Source organism: Pteropus medius, unplaced genomic scaffold (genome assembly GCF_902729225.1).
Source record: "Pteropus medius unplaced genomic scaffold, Ma_sr-lr_union100, whole genome shotgun sequence".
In the NCBI taxonomy this organism is placed as follows: Eukaryota; Metazoa; Chordata; class Mammalia; order Chiroptera; family Pteropodidae; genus Pteropus; species Pteropus medius.
The window spans coordinates 23,987,059-24,000,451 of NW_024349801.1; the positions used below are offsets into that span (position 1 = coordinate 23,987,059).

The 13,393-nt window shown below is 37.1% G+C and overlaps 1 pseudogene; it reads right to left on the minus strand.

The window, feature by feature from the left end:
• Positions 1-5,897: 5,897 nt before the first annotated feature.
• LOC120623161 (uncharacterized) lies at positions 5,898-6,016 on the minus strand (annotated as a pseudogene).
• Between the last annotated feature and the right edge of the window lie 7,377 nt (positions 6,017-13,393).

Below are 13,393 nucleotides of genomic sequence, written 5' to 3' on the forward strand. Positions count from 1 at the left end.
TGTCACCCAGACCCAGACTCATTTTAGTGTCCTGCTCTGTCGTTTTTAGCAGATGTTTTTCATTTTTGTTGCAAGGTGGCTGCTGCTTCTCTATGTATCTCATTCTTATTCTGAGTAGGAAGAAGAAAAAAGGATAAGTGAGCAGAGAGCAGAATAGTGTTTTTACACATCTTTTCCAGAAGGCCTACTCAGCCTCTTCAGATTTTATGTCATTGCCCAGACAAGTTCATATGGACACTCTAGTTGCAAGGCTCTTAAGTGACCAGATATATTGTCATGAACAGTAACATTTGGAAAGGCATCTTTTTTTTTCTGAGCAGTAAGTATCAACAGCAGGCTTAAAATATTTAGTAAACTATACTGTAAACAGAAATGCTGTCATTCAGGCTTCATTTCATTTATAGATCACAGGCAGAATAGATTTAGCATAATTCTTAAGGAACCTAGGATTGTCAGAATGGTAAATGAGCATTGGCTTCAACTTAAAATTACCAGCTATATTAGCCTCTAACAAGAGAGTCATCTGTCCTTTGAAGCTTTGAAGCCAGGTATTGACCTCCTTGCTAGGTACGAAAGTCATAGATGGCCTCTTCTTCCACTATAAGGTTGTTTTGCCTACATAGAAAATCTACTGTTTAGTGCAACGGTCCCCAACCTTTTTGGCACCAAGGACCAGTGCTCCAATGAGATTTTAATGGCCTGAGGTAGAGCTGAGACTGTGATGCTAGCACTGGGGAACAGCTGCAATTACAAATGAGGCTTTGCTCGTTTGCCCACCGTTCACCTTCTGCTGTGCAGCCCCATTCCAGTACCAGTACTGGTCTGCGGCCTGGGGCATGGGGACCCCTAGTACCAGGCTGTGGCCTGGGATTTGAGGACCCCTGGCTTAGTGTATATACCTCATTAATTGTCTTAGCTAGATCTTCTGGATAACTTGTTGCAGCTTCTACATCAGCACTTGTTACTCCACCTTGCGCTTTTATGTTATTGTGATGGCTTCATTCCTTAAACCTCATGAATTAACCTCTGCTAGCTTCACAGTTTCCTTCTGTAGCTTCTTTGCCTCTCCCAGCCCTCATAAAATTGAAGAGAGTTAGGGGCTTGCTCTGAATTAGGCTTTGCCTAAAGGCAATGTTGTTACTGGTTTGATCTTCTATCCAGACTATTAAAACTCTCTTCGTATCAGCAATAAGACTGTTTTGTTTTCTTCTCATTTGTGTTTTCATTGGAGTAGTACTTTTAATTTCCTTGAAGAACTTTGCCTTTGCATTCACAAATTGGCTGTTTAGTGCAAGAGGCCTAGTTTTCTGCCTATCTTGACTTTTGACATTCTTTCCTCATAAAGCTTAATTATTTCTAGCTTATTTTAAAGTGAGAGATATGTGGCCCTTCCTTTCACTTGAACACTTAGAGGCTATTGTAGGGTTATTAATTGGCCTAATTTCAATATTATCATGTCTCAGGGAATATGGAGGTCTGAAGAGAGGAAGAGAAGTTGGGAATGGCCAGTGGGTGGAGCAGTCAGAATGAAGACAACATTTATCCATTAAATTCACCATCATACATGGGCACGGTTTGTGATGCCCCAAATAATTATAATATCAATCAAAATAAATAGTAATATCTAAAGTCAGTGATCATAGGTCACCATAGAAATATAACAATGAGAAAGTTTGAAATATCATAGGAATTACCAAAATGTGACACAGAGATACGAAATGAGCAAATGCTATTGGAAAAATGGTGCCGATAGACTTGCTCAATATGGGGTTGCCACAAACATTCAATTTGTAAAAAAAAAGTAGTACCACAAAGTTCAGTGAAATGAAGCACAATATGACAAGGCATGCCAGTAATAAATCTCTTTCTCGTTCTCTTTCTCTCTCTCTCTATCCTGTTCCTCCTCTCTCTAGTTTTCATTTTTTAAAAGGGTGTATGGAGATGTGAAGAAGATGGAGTTAATCTTTCCCTTAACTATAAACAAGGTCTTTTTTTAAAAAAATGTTTTTATTTTTCAATTACAGTTGACATACGATATTATATTAGTTTCAGGTGTACAATATAGTGATTGGACATTTATACTTACAAAGTGATCACCCCAATAAATCCAGTACCTATCTGACACTATGCATAGTTATTATAATACTACCAACTATTTTTCTCATACTATACTCTACATCCCCATAACTATTTTGTAACTACCAATTCTGCCTCTTAACCCCTCCTCCCTTCACCATTCCTCAGCCTACACCATCATCCATTAACTATCAAAATGCTCTCTGTATCTTTGAGTTTGCTTCTGATTGTTCATTTATTCTTTTTCTACATTCCACATATGAATGAAGTCATATAACACTGTCTTTCTCTGTCTGACTTCATCTCTTCCACACAACACTCTCTAGGTCCATCCATGTTGTTTCAGATGGCAAGATTTCTTTTTTTTTTTTTTGGCTGAGTAATATTTCATTGTATATATGTACTACCACTACTTTATTCATTCTTCCATTGATGGACAGCCACATTGCCTCCATATTTGGGCTATTGTAAATAATGCTGCAGTGAACATATGGATATACATGTCCCTTTGAAATAGTGTTTTGGATTACTTTCAGAAAAATACTCAAAAGTGGAATTATTGGGTCCTTCTTTGTTGTTATAGCCTTTGTTTTAAAGTCTATTTTGTTTGGTATAAATAAAATGCTACCTGAACTTTTATTTTTTTTTTGGTTTCCATTTTCATGAAATATCTTTTTCTATCCCTTTGCTTTCATTCTGTGTGTGTCTCTTGTAGACATTGTACATAATGGTCTTGTTTTCTTATTCATTCAGCCACACTGTGTTTTTTTAATTGGAATGTTCAGTCCATTTACATTTAAAATAATTATTGATAGATATGTAGTTATTGCCATTTATTATTCCTATTTTTGATCTTTTTCTTAAAAAAATCTCTTTAATGTTTCTTGTGGTGATGAACTCCTTAGCTTTTTCTTGTTTGGGAAGCTCTTTGTGTGTCCTTTGAGTCTAAATGATAAACTCAACTTAACTGCTTAGGCTCTGATATTTTAGTCAATAAATATAATAAGGAAGTACCTAGCTGCGATATTTGTTGCGATAATTAAGTTTCATAATGCAGTTACAGTGCTGGCACATATTAAACATTCAATGAAAGTCAGCTATTTTTACGTAGATTAACACTCGGTAGAGTAATCTTGATAGTAGGTCCTTACCTTTCTTCACTTTGAATATTTTGTGGCAATCCCTTCTGGCCTGAAAAGTTTCTGTTGAGAAATCAGCTGCCAGTCTTATGGAAGCTCCCTTGGGGATAACTAACTGCTTTTCTCTCACTGCTTTTAAGATTCTCTCTTTGTCTTTAATCTTTGGCATTTTAATTATGATGTGTCTAGGTGTGAGCCTGTCAGCGCCAAGCTGACCGAGAAGGGAAGGTTTCGGCAGTGAGACGCCCAGTTGGAAGAAAGTACAAGGGGCTGACATGAGAACGAAACTGCAGGCACGAACTTTACTGTGGGGAGTGTGCTTCTATTGCGAGGAGTGCAGTTCTGTTGTGGGGAGCACACTTCTGCTTCTGCTCTTCTTCTGCTCCCTTTCTTGTGCTCCCCTCTACTCCCCAGGGGACTGCATGGGCTCCACATATATCAGAGTACAATGGTGGCATTCAGCCACACATGCGTGATATAATAAGCTGAATTATGTTTACATATTTTAGGCACAGACACTGTACTACACTAATGTAACATTCTAAATCCGGGGTCCTATTCCTAGCTGTGAGCCCGGATCACAGCCAGACCTGGGACCAGCCAGGCCTGGGACCCACAAGGCCTCTTTGGGTTCATCTTGTTTGGGACTAGCTGTGCTTCCCGGGCTTGTATGTTTATTTCCTTTGTGAGGTTAAGGAAGTTTTCTGTCATTATTTCCTCAAATGGATTTTTAATTCCTTGTTCTCTCTCTCTTCTCCTTCTGGTATCCCTGTGATTTGAATGTTGATATGCTTGATATTGTCCCAGAGACCCGTTAAACTGTGCTCAACTTTTTGGACTCTTTTTTTCTTTTTGCTGTTCTGATTAGATGTTTTCTGCTACCTTATCTTCCAAAATGCTGATTTGATCCTCTGCTTTATCTATTCTACTGTTGATTCCTTCTAGTGTATTCTTCATTTCGGTTATTGCATTTATCATTTCTGACTGATTTTTTTTTTAATGTTTTCTATATCCATTTTTTATTTCCAGTCTCTTTGTTCAAGTTCTCACTGAGATGACTGAGCATTCTTATAACCAGTGTTTTGAACTCTGCATCTGGTAGATTACTTGTCTCCATTTTGTTTACTTCTTTGTCTGGAGTTCTTTTATTTGGGACATGTTTGTCTCCCCTGTTTTGGCTACCTCACTTTGTTTGTTTCTATGTATTTTTATTAGGTAGAGCTGCTAGGCCTTCCAGTCTTAGTAAAGTAGCCTGATATAGTAGGTGTCCTGTGGGGACCAGTGGCTTAGTCTCCCTGGTCACCTGAGCCAGGTGCTCCAGGTATGTCCTTGTGTGGGTTTTTCCATGTCCTCCTGTTGTAGTTGAGCTCTGGTTCCTGTCTCCACATCAGTGGGAGAGATTGTCTCTCAGGCTGATTGGTTGTGAGGACTAACCATAACTAAAGTGGAGGAGCTGTTGTGCAGGGACTGACCCTATGGAGCAATATTCGCTTTAGCAGTGCTCTGGTGCCTGCCCAGTCTGCCCATTGGTGTGTCTTTTATGGAGGTGGTTGGGTGGTGCTCTGGTGTTGTCCGAAGCTGGCCACCAGTTGTGTTGGTTCTGGGGCCTCTTGGGAGGTGCTCTGTTGCAGGCCAAGTTTAGCTGCTGCTTGTGCACTGCCTGGGACCACTTGGTATGAACTACAAAGTGATCTGCAGATGGTTGCCATTTGTGCTGGGCTTGGAGGTGCCTAGGAGAAGCTAAGCTGCAAACTGAGGCTGGTTGCCACTAGTGCTGGGCTTGGAGATACTTAGCAAGAAGTACAAGGAACATGGAGGCCAGATGCTGCTTGTTTGGGGTTTGTGAACCTTTGAGAGATTTTAGGAGATTTTGCAGCATGAGCCAAAACAGGCTGTTTGGATGGAAAAGACAATGGAAGCAGCTTGTGTGGGCCCATAAGTTGGGTGGGGCAGAGTCTCAGGGAATCATAAGGGTGGGGCAAATGGTGTTTGCCAGGTTGATGGCAACTTAGTATGGTGCTCCCCTGTGTCTGCATGCTAGGTGTGGGACGGCTCAACAAAGGACCACTGCCTTCTGCAAACACTTCTGTCTAGGAGAAAGCTGCCCCTCCAGCCCTCACCCTGAAGACAGATGATTCAGTTGTCCCTCATATGTCACTGGTGCCTTTCAAGCTGCTGCCCCAGCGCTGGAGGTCAGAGCAAGTGAGTCTGTCGTGAGTAAGTCTGTGTGCAGGCCCTTTAATAGGAACACCGGGATCTCCCGAAGCCTTCTATCTCACACAGCCACAATCTGTACTGGTTTTTCACAGCCCAAAATTATGGGGACTCCTCTCCCCAGCAGTGGAACCATGTGCTGGGAAGCCTAGTATGGGACTGGGGCCCCTTGCTCCTCAGGGAGTATCTCCACAGCCAAAATAATCCTCTGGGTTTTTACCTACCACACGTGGATGTGGGACCACACCATTCTGTGTCTCTGCGCCTCCTTCCTGTCTCAATGTGGCTTCTCCTGTATATCCTTAGTTATGGAACTTCTGTTCAGCCTGACTTCAGGCGTTCTCAATGATAGTACTTCTGTAGTTTAGTTGTAATTTAAAAAAAATTTTTTAGGCAAGGCAACCCTTGGTTGATCTCATAGATTGCAAAGACCTTGTCAGCTAACAATCGCTTATTTTTTACTTTTTACGCCTATAGCACCTGGTCTTCCTAAGTGGTCTACCATCCAAGTACTAACCAGGCCTGACCCTGCTTAGCTTCTGAGATCAGACGCGATCAGGCTTGTTCAGGGTGGCATGGCTGTAGACCCTAGTTGTAATTTTGATGTGGTCCTGAGAGGGAGCAACAAGGTGTTTACCTATTCCAGCATCTTGACCTTGTAAACAAGGTCTTCACTTTTTAAAAATGAAAAATGTAAATTGATCTTAAATAAATATTGAATTTTTTAATGTATTAATACACATTTTTTAGATAATCTGTATCCTTTAGTCTATCAAAGACAAGAGTTATTGACAGAAGAGCCAATAGTGGGTCCTTTGAGGGTCTTACAATCTATTTTGTAAAAACCTAGTTTTTTCTTTTTTTTTGTTTTAATGCATGATTCAACAGTAATTTGATATGTCAAAGAAGTTTAAAATCAATCTCTACTTGGGAACAATATAAAATTAATTTAGGTCATAATTATTGAGGGAATGATAATCACTTTTATCATTTAGTGATATCTGAATTTAGACTATTTTAAGGAAATGTGTTTTTATTTATTTTTGTTCTCACCAAAGCACATTTTGTAATTCGATTTTGAAACAATAGTAAACTTTTAGGATTTTGTTATAACTTCTTTAGGAATATAGTCACCAATAACTTCATTGTATAGAAAGTAATGGTCCAAAATGGTGGTAGGGTCTTAGGAGGCTAATGATTATAGAACCGAACTTTTCTTCTTATTTTAACAACTCTAAGGTTACCCTTTCCTTTTGTATGTCCCACTTTCACATTGTCACCCTTTACTTACTACACTAATGTACTTCTCAACTTTAAGGCTTTACACTCTAGAACACATACATAAACAAATCCCTCATCATTAACAAAACAACATCACTTTTAAATGTCTGTCCAATATGTACCCAGGTTATATATGAGTAAGTGCATCATACAGGATTTCTTTGTGTAATAGAGTTTATTAATGTCTTAATGCTGTTGTGCTACAGATTATACATGGAAATCATTTTGTAAGCAGAAGCAAAAGAACAATAAGTCCTAAGAGTTAAAAGATTCAGTGTCATGATTCAGTATCAGACAGACTCGTCTCTGAGCCCTGTTTGGGCCATATATTAGCCATTTGGCCTTGGGCAAGTAGCTTTTAACTGCTTAGGCTCTGATATTTTAGTCAATAAATATAATAAGGAAGTACCCAACTGTGATATTTGTTGTGATAATTAAGTTTCATAATGCAGTTACAGTGCTGGCACATATTAAGCATTCAATGAAAGTCAGCCATTTTTACATAGATTAACACCAAATATATTCTCTACAAGTCACTGGTACAAATCTCTTCTCTGTAATGCTGTCCTTAAATTAATTGGCACCTATATGGATATTAACAAAAACAAAAAAATTGAACTCTTATATGAGAACATACTGACATTTTAATGAATAAATGAGTATCACTTGTTATTTTTTTATTGTCTTAATATTTTTATTAGTTGTTTGCAAATGTACTTGCTTAAGATAGTTGAAAAAGAACTTAAATTGATGGAAGCCATGCTCACTGAGAGCAAAAAATGCTTTTCAAAGATGAGACCTAGAGAGCCTTTTTATTTTCATTTCCATTTTCAAGGATAGCCTAAGCTTTTACTAGGCTAGAAAAAATTAAGATTCTCATTCATCCACTGTGTCCTTTGTAATATAAACCAAATTAATCCCAAGGAAAAGAGCTCCTCTCTCTAATAACTGTGAAGCTGCTAGAGTAATAACAATCTAGTTCCTGAGTACCCGCAGGCTTCCATTGTGCATTGACTCCATACTCAGGCTGTGCAATATTCTTTCTATACCCAGGGCAGAAGTAAGTTTGGAAAGCGGTCAGGATGAACTATTCAGTGTGGCAATCCAGAAAGAGCCTCAAATGCATATGAGGACTTATTCTTTCCTGAAATCAAGGAAGCCATTGCTATAAAAGGCCTTCTTATGTGTCCCTTTTTCTTTCTTTCTTTTTTAATTTTATTATTATTATTTATGCCTACAGCACCTGGTCTTCCTAGGTGGTCTCCCATCCAAGTACTAACCGGGCCCGACCTTGCCTAGCTTCTGAGATCAGATATCAAGCTTGTTCAGTGTGACATGGCCATAGACCATGGACTGTGCCTCTACTGGGGTGCCAACCCAGGACCTTCTGCATGTAAATTCAGACGTGCTAACCGTAACACTATGGAACCATGTCCTGTGTCCCTTTTTCTTGATGCTACTTGAAAAAAAAACTGTTGCTGTCATTAAAGTAGTAATTAAAAGATCCTAGGGTAAAAAAGCTGTTTAGCAGACTCCAGTTCAGGATCTATCTCGCTACATCTCAAAGTGCTAGCAGAAGGTTGGGGTGCAAGATCTGGCAAGTATCTGGTGGGAAAACCGATGGGAAACATCATCCCGGAGAAATGAATCCTCTCTTTTTCACCAGAGATCCTCACTACAAGCGTGTTTCCAGCTCTACAACACTGATGCATGCTTAAATTTGTCTCTATGCTGGCAAATTTCAGATTCGTCTGAGTTAGGGGACATAGGAGTAGTGTGTGCCAACCAAATCACCCAACATTGATTTGCACCAGAGCTAAGGATTTTTAAGTGACAAGATACCTTGTGTAAGCCCAGAACATAAGATAATTTTAAAAATTACTTTATTGAGGTGCGAGTGACAAAAAACATATTTAATGTGTACGACTTGATGAGTTTAGAGGTAAGTATGCATCAAAACAGTACCACAGTCTCTGCCATGAACATTACCACCACCTCCAAATATTTTCCTTCTGCCCTCTTTATTATTATTATTTTTGTTTTAAGAACACATAACATCAGATCTACCCTCTTAGTAAATTTTTAAATATACCATAAATAAAAGTATTATTAATTATAAGCATAGTGTATAGTAGATCTCTAGGACTTATTTATCTTTCATAACAAACTATGGATCCTTAGGGCTTCTTCTCTCTGGCTTAAATTATTTCAGAATCTCAACTTTCATTCAGTTTAATAAACATTCACTGAGGACATATCAAGAGCAGGGATCTGTGCTAAGGATGAAGAATATAGAGTTGAAGAAGGCAAGCTTTTGGTTTCCTTTCCAAGAATTAAAAAAATCATGAGCAATCAATAGAGACATGCAGAAGTCCGCGTAACTACACACAAACAACTTCTTTACTATTGTGAACTAACCCCATATACAAGGTTTAATAAATATGTAATGATGAGCACTTCATAGCTGAGTCTCTGACTTAAGATCTATTTGCAGAAACTTGACCCATAGTCTATTTTACACTTAACATTGTCTACCTATTAAAGGACTGATGTGGAATCTTTTTTTTGTTGTTCCACAAGGCCTGGTAGTTAACCAAAGACCACTTTAGTATCACTGCAGATTATGAGACAGAGCTACCTCTTGTCTAGTAAAATCAAGTTAAACTATTGCTTGGACATCAAGCTATCAGAATGACCTTTCCAATTTGTTATCTGACATACTGGCCTGGACATGATAATGCAATTAGATGCTTAAAACATCATCTCCTAAAAAAAAAAATTGATTTGTAATTAAGCATTTGTTGAGTTATGCAATATTGTAACTAAAGTGTAAGCATAGAGAGTGGCCCTGATGAATCAGAAATGTTTCTAAAGTTATAAGCTTGACTAGAATGACAATGTGTTCTTTGGATAAATAAGAGGCAGAGGGAGGATTCTTAAGGACATTTCACCATTTATATTTTACAATTGGACATTGATGACAGAGAATTGAATGAATATATTTCTAATAGTTTCTGAGGAAATTCATGTAGAAAATAACCTACAAAGCTTATGGTAAAACATCAGGTGAGTGTTGTCATATTCAGCCTGGAGAAGGATCAGTGTCATCTAGAATCCCTTCCATTGCTGTTCGTTTCTCCATGGGGGTCCTTACCACACCCACACCAGGAGTTAACTGAATCATATTTCTGCCAACCTCTGCTTAGAATTAAATAAATATTTGTGATTAAACAAATAAATATGGAATCATTTAGCAAAGAATTCTATTGTGTAACCACTTCCAGAAATAATATGAAAGGAATTTCTTAAAAATTAAAAATCATGCACAATGCATTATAGGAATATTATAATAGTGAAACGATGAATCCCTAACTTGAATTATTGGTCAACTTATATTTCTTTCTCTCCTGTATGCTCCAGTAACATCTCATACTCAAACTATGGGGTAGAGCCTCATGGTTAGAATCTCTGGGATCAAGACAGTCTATGTGCAAATAGACACTTTGGCCACATCATATCTGTAATACCCTGGATGTCTTATCCACAGTCTCCTCATTTGTGTAAAGAATGAGTACTTGAGAAAGATTTATGTAATAATGGACATGAAACTCTTTGCACAATTCCCAGCATAGAAAACACGCACAGACACAGACACACACACACACACACACACACACACAGATATACATACACATACATACAAATATAGTACCTAGAATTGACTTGCTCACTTTCTTTTCACATCAGCTCTTTCTCCTGACATCCTCATTTTGGTGAATTAAGACCAATATCTTTCTAAGTGCTAAGGCTCATAACCTTCAGCATCATCAACTCCTTAATTTGCATTGAGACAGCCTATCTTTTTTCAGCCCATATGATCAGTTGCTGAATTCTGGCATTTCTTTCATCCACCACACCTTTTAGATATTGTCCTTTTGTTTCACCTCTTATCACAACAGTCATGCATTACTTCTCATCCACGTTATTGTGATGGCATCTTCACAGAGGAGGCCCCTACCTTTTCTCATTCTAATAGTTCCCACATAGAACTTCTGGATTAATCTTTGCCAAGTTTTATTTTCACAGTGAGTATTTGTAGTAACAAACTGAGTATGAATATTACTTATACATTCATTTAACAAATGTTGATCAAATGTTATAATCAAGGCAATGTTCTAATCGCTAGGGATATAGCAGTAAATAACATAGGTAAGTCCCTGCCCTTAGGAAGCTTAAATCCTGGTGAAAATACTAGTACTGCAAATAATAATAATTTAAAAAATAATGAAATATAGTTTTATAAAATAGTAAACTGTTGATTAATTTCCTTATTAATCATATTTATTATATGCCTAGATATTGTGAACCATAATGATAAATATTTCACATATATCACTTGTAAACTTTAGACAATCCTGAAAATTAGATAAGATTCTCATTTTACAAATGAAATAACTGAGGCTCAGATAGATTAAATAACTTGTTTAGCATCATAGAATTAGTAAGAGTCAGATGCATTGTGTGACTCTAAGTCTATCTGATAACAAAACCAAGTAATTTTTACTACAAGTGACCTCTCCTTTGTGGCTTAATAGCTAAATAGTTTGTTTAATATTAACTAAGACACCATCAGCCTCTACTGAAACTTTTTTTTTTCTCTCTATTGCCTACTTCTTCAGTTTTCATAGCCTACTTCAATTCATTCACTCTTCCACAAACCACATTTTACTTTCTTCCCTCTGTACAATATCACCTTGAATTTTCCAGATATAGGGTTCGTATTCTCCCTCCCTCCCTCTCTTTCTCTCGAAATATCCAAGATCCAAGGATCTTTCTAGGTTTCCCCACCATAATTGAACTATCTCTAACTTAGACACTATGGAATTTTTTGCACTTACATATTACCAACTTTACGCTACCTTTTATTATAGAATTTGAATAAACCTTGGACCACCTTCAATTAACTAGATTCACTCTTTGATGTCTATATCACTCTATGATAAAATATTTAACATAATGCTTTAAATAATGTATGAGTCAAGTATATTGAATGGAAATTTGGGGGAGAAAAAAATGATCCCTTAATTTGTATGATAGGTGGCTACCAACCACTCCATATTTAGATAGACCTAGTTGATGAAAGTTTTAAAATCTGTAAAGGATTAATAACAAAGATGGATGAATTATAGTTAGTAAATGCCAAAAGGTATGAATTTGACTTAGACGAAAATGATGAAAAAAAATGTATGTAATTGGATTATTAAAATGACATGTCAGATATTGGTTTAAATTCAACTTTTTTCTTTTTTCAGCAGTTTCTTTTCCAGGGTCTGATTATTATGGGATTTTCAATGACTTCCTTAATAAAGATTACTAGTACTTTAGGACTTATCTTTGGATACCTCCTCAAGATACAGTAGTTCCACCTTAACTGCGAGTTCACTTTTCACGGTTTCAGTTACCTGAGGTGAATCGCAGTCTGAAATATTAAATGAAAAATTTAAGAAATAAACAATTCATAAGTTTTAAATTGCACATCATTCCGAGTAGCATAATGAAATTCCAAGCTGTAACTCTCCATTTTGCCCATTATATTAATCATCCTTTTTTCCAGCATATCCACACTGTAGACGCTACCCACCCCGTCAGTAGTCCCAGTTATCAGACTGATTGTCGGTATTGCAGTGCTTATGTTCAAGTAACCCTTATTTTGCAGTGCTTATGTTCAAGTAACACTTAATAATGGTCTCAAAGCCATTTACATAATTTTATTACAGTATATCATTATGATTATTCTATTTTATTATTAGTTATTATTGTTTTACTATACCTAATTTATATACTCAGCTTTATCATAGGTATGTATGTTTAAGAAAAATCATAGTATATGTAGAGTTTGTTACTATCTGCGGTTTCAGGCATCCACTGGGGGTCATGGAATGTATCCCTGCGGTTAAGGGGGGACTACTGTTATTCCAAAGGCATAGAGAATATTGAAAGGAAAATAAAATGCACTTGGCTTTTTATAACTTTACCAATTGGAATGTTTTGAAATAGTGGGAATTTTTAAAGAGCAGTCTCTTCTGATACAATGAGACAGGAAAACTTAAGGTCAGAAACATCAACTTTACAAAAATGTCTTGAGTGAGGCACAGATGTATTATCTAGAGGCCTTATACCTCTTTCTTTAGCCCTGATGCCTGCCACAGCACCATTAATCCATTTCCAGCATTTTACTTAGCTATGAACTTTTGAGAGTGACATGAGAGTGATTCATAATATATAGTAAAGTTTCCAGGAAGCTTTTTTACTTTAAGCTACAGGGCAAGTGAATCAGCCTTTTGCTTTCTCACAGGAATTACTTATCTTAATCTTTCAATTAAAGGTCAAAAAATGAAAGAAGACACTCTGGTTATCTATGATAGCCTTTTGTTTCCATTGTCAGAGAATCTGTTCTTTATGTAGTTGTCTCTCAGTCTGTTCAAGATTTGTGCTTTTATTCTCCCCTCTATTTCTGATTAAATATGTGAGAAATTTTCTCGGGAGGTCTGGAAATCTTTGAGAATTATTAAAAAAAAAAAAAGACATGAAGAACTATAATCACTTTCAAAAAGGAAAAAAAAAAATAGTGCCTCCCATGGTAAGAATAATGTTTAAAGCCTTCACCAAAGGAGATTAAAGGC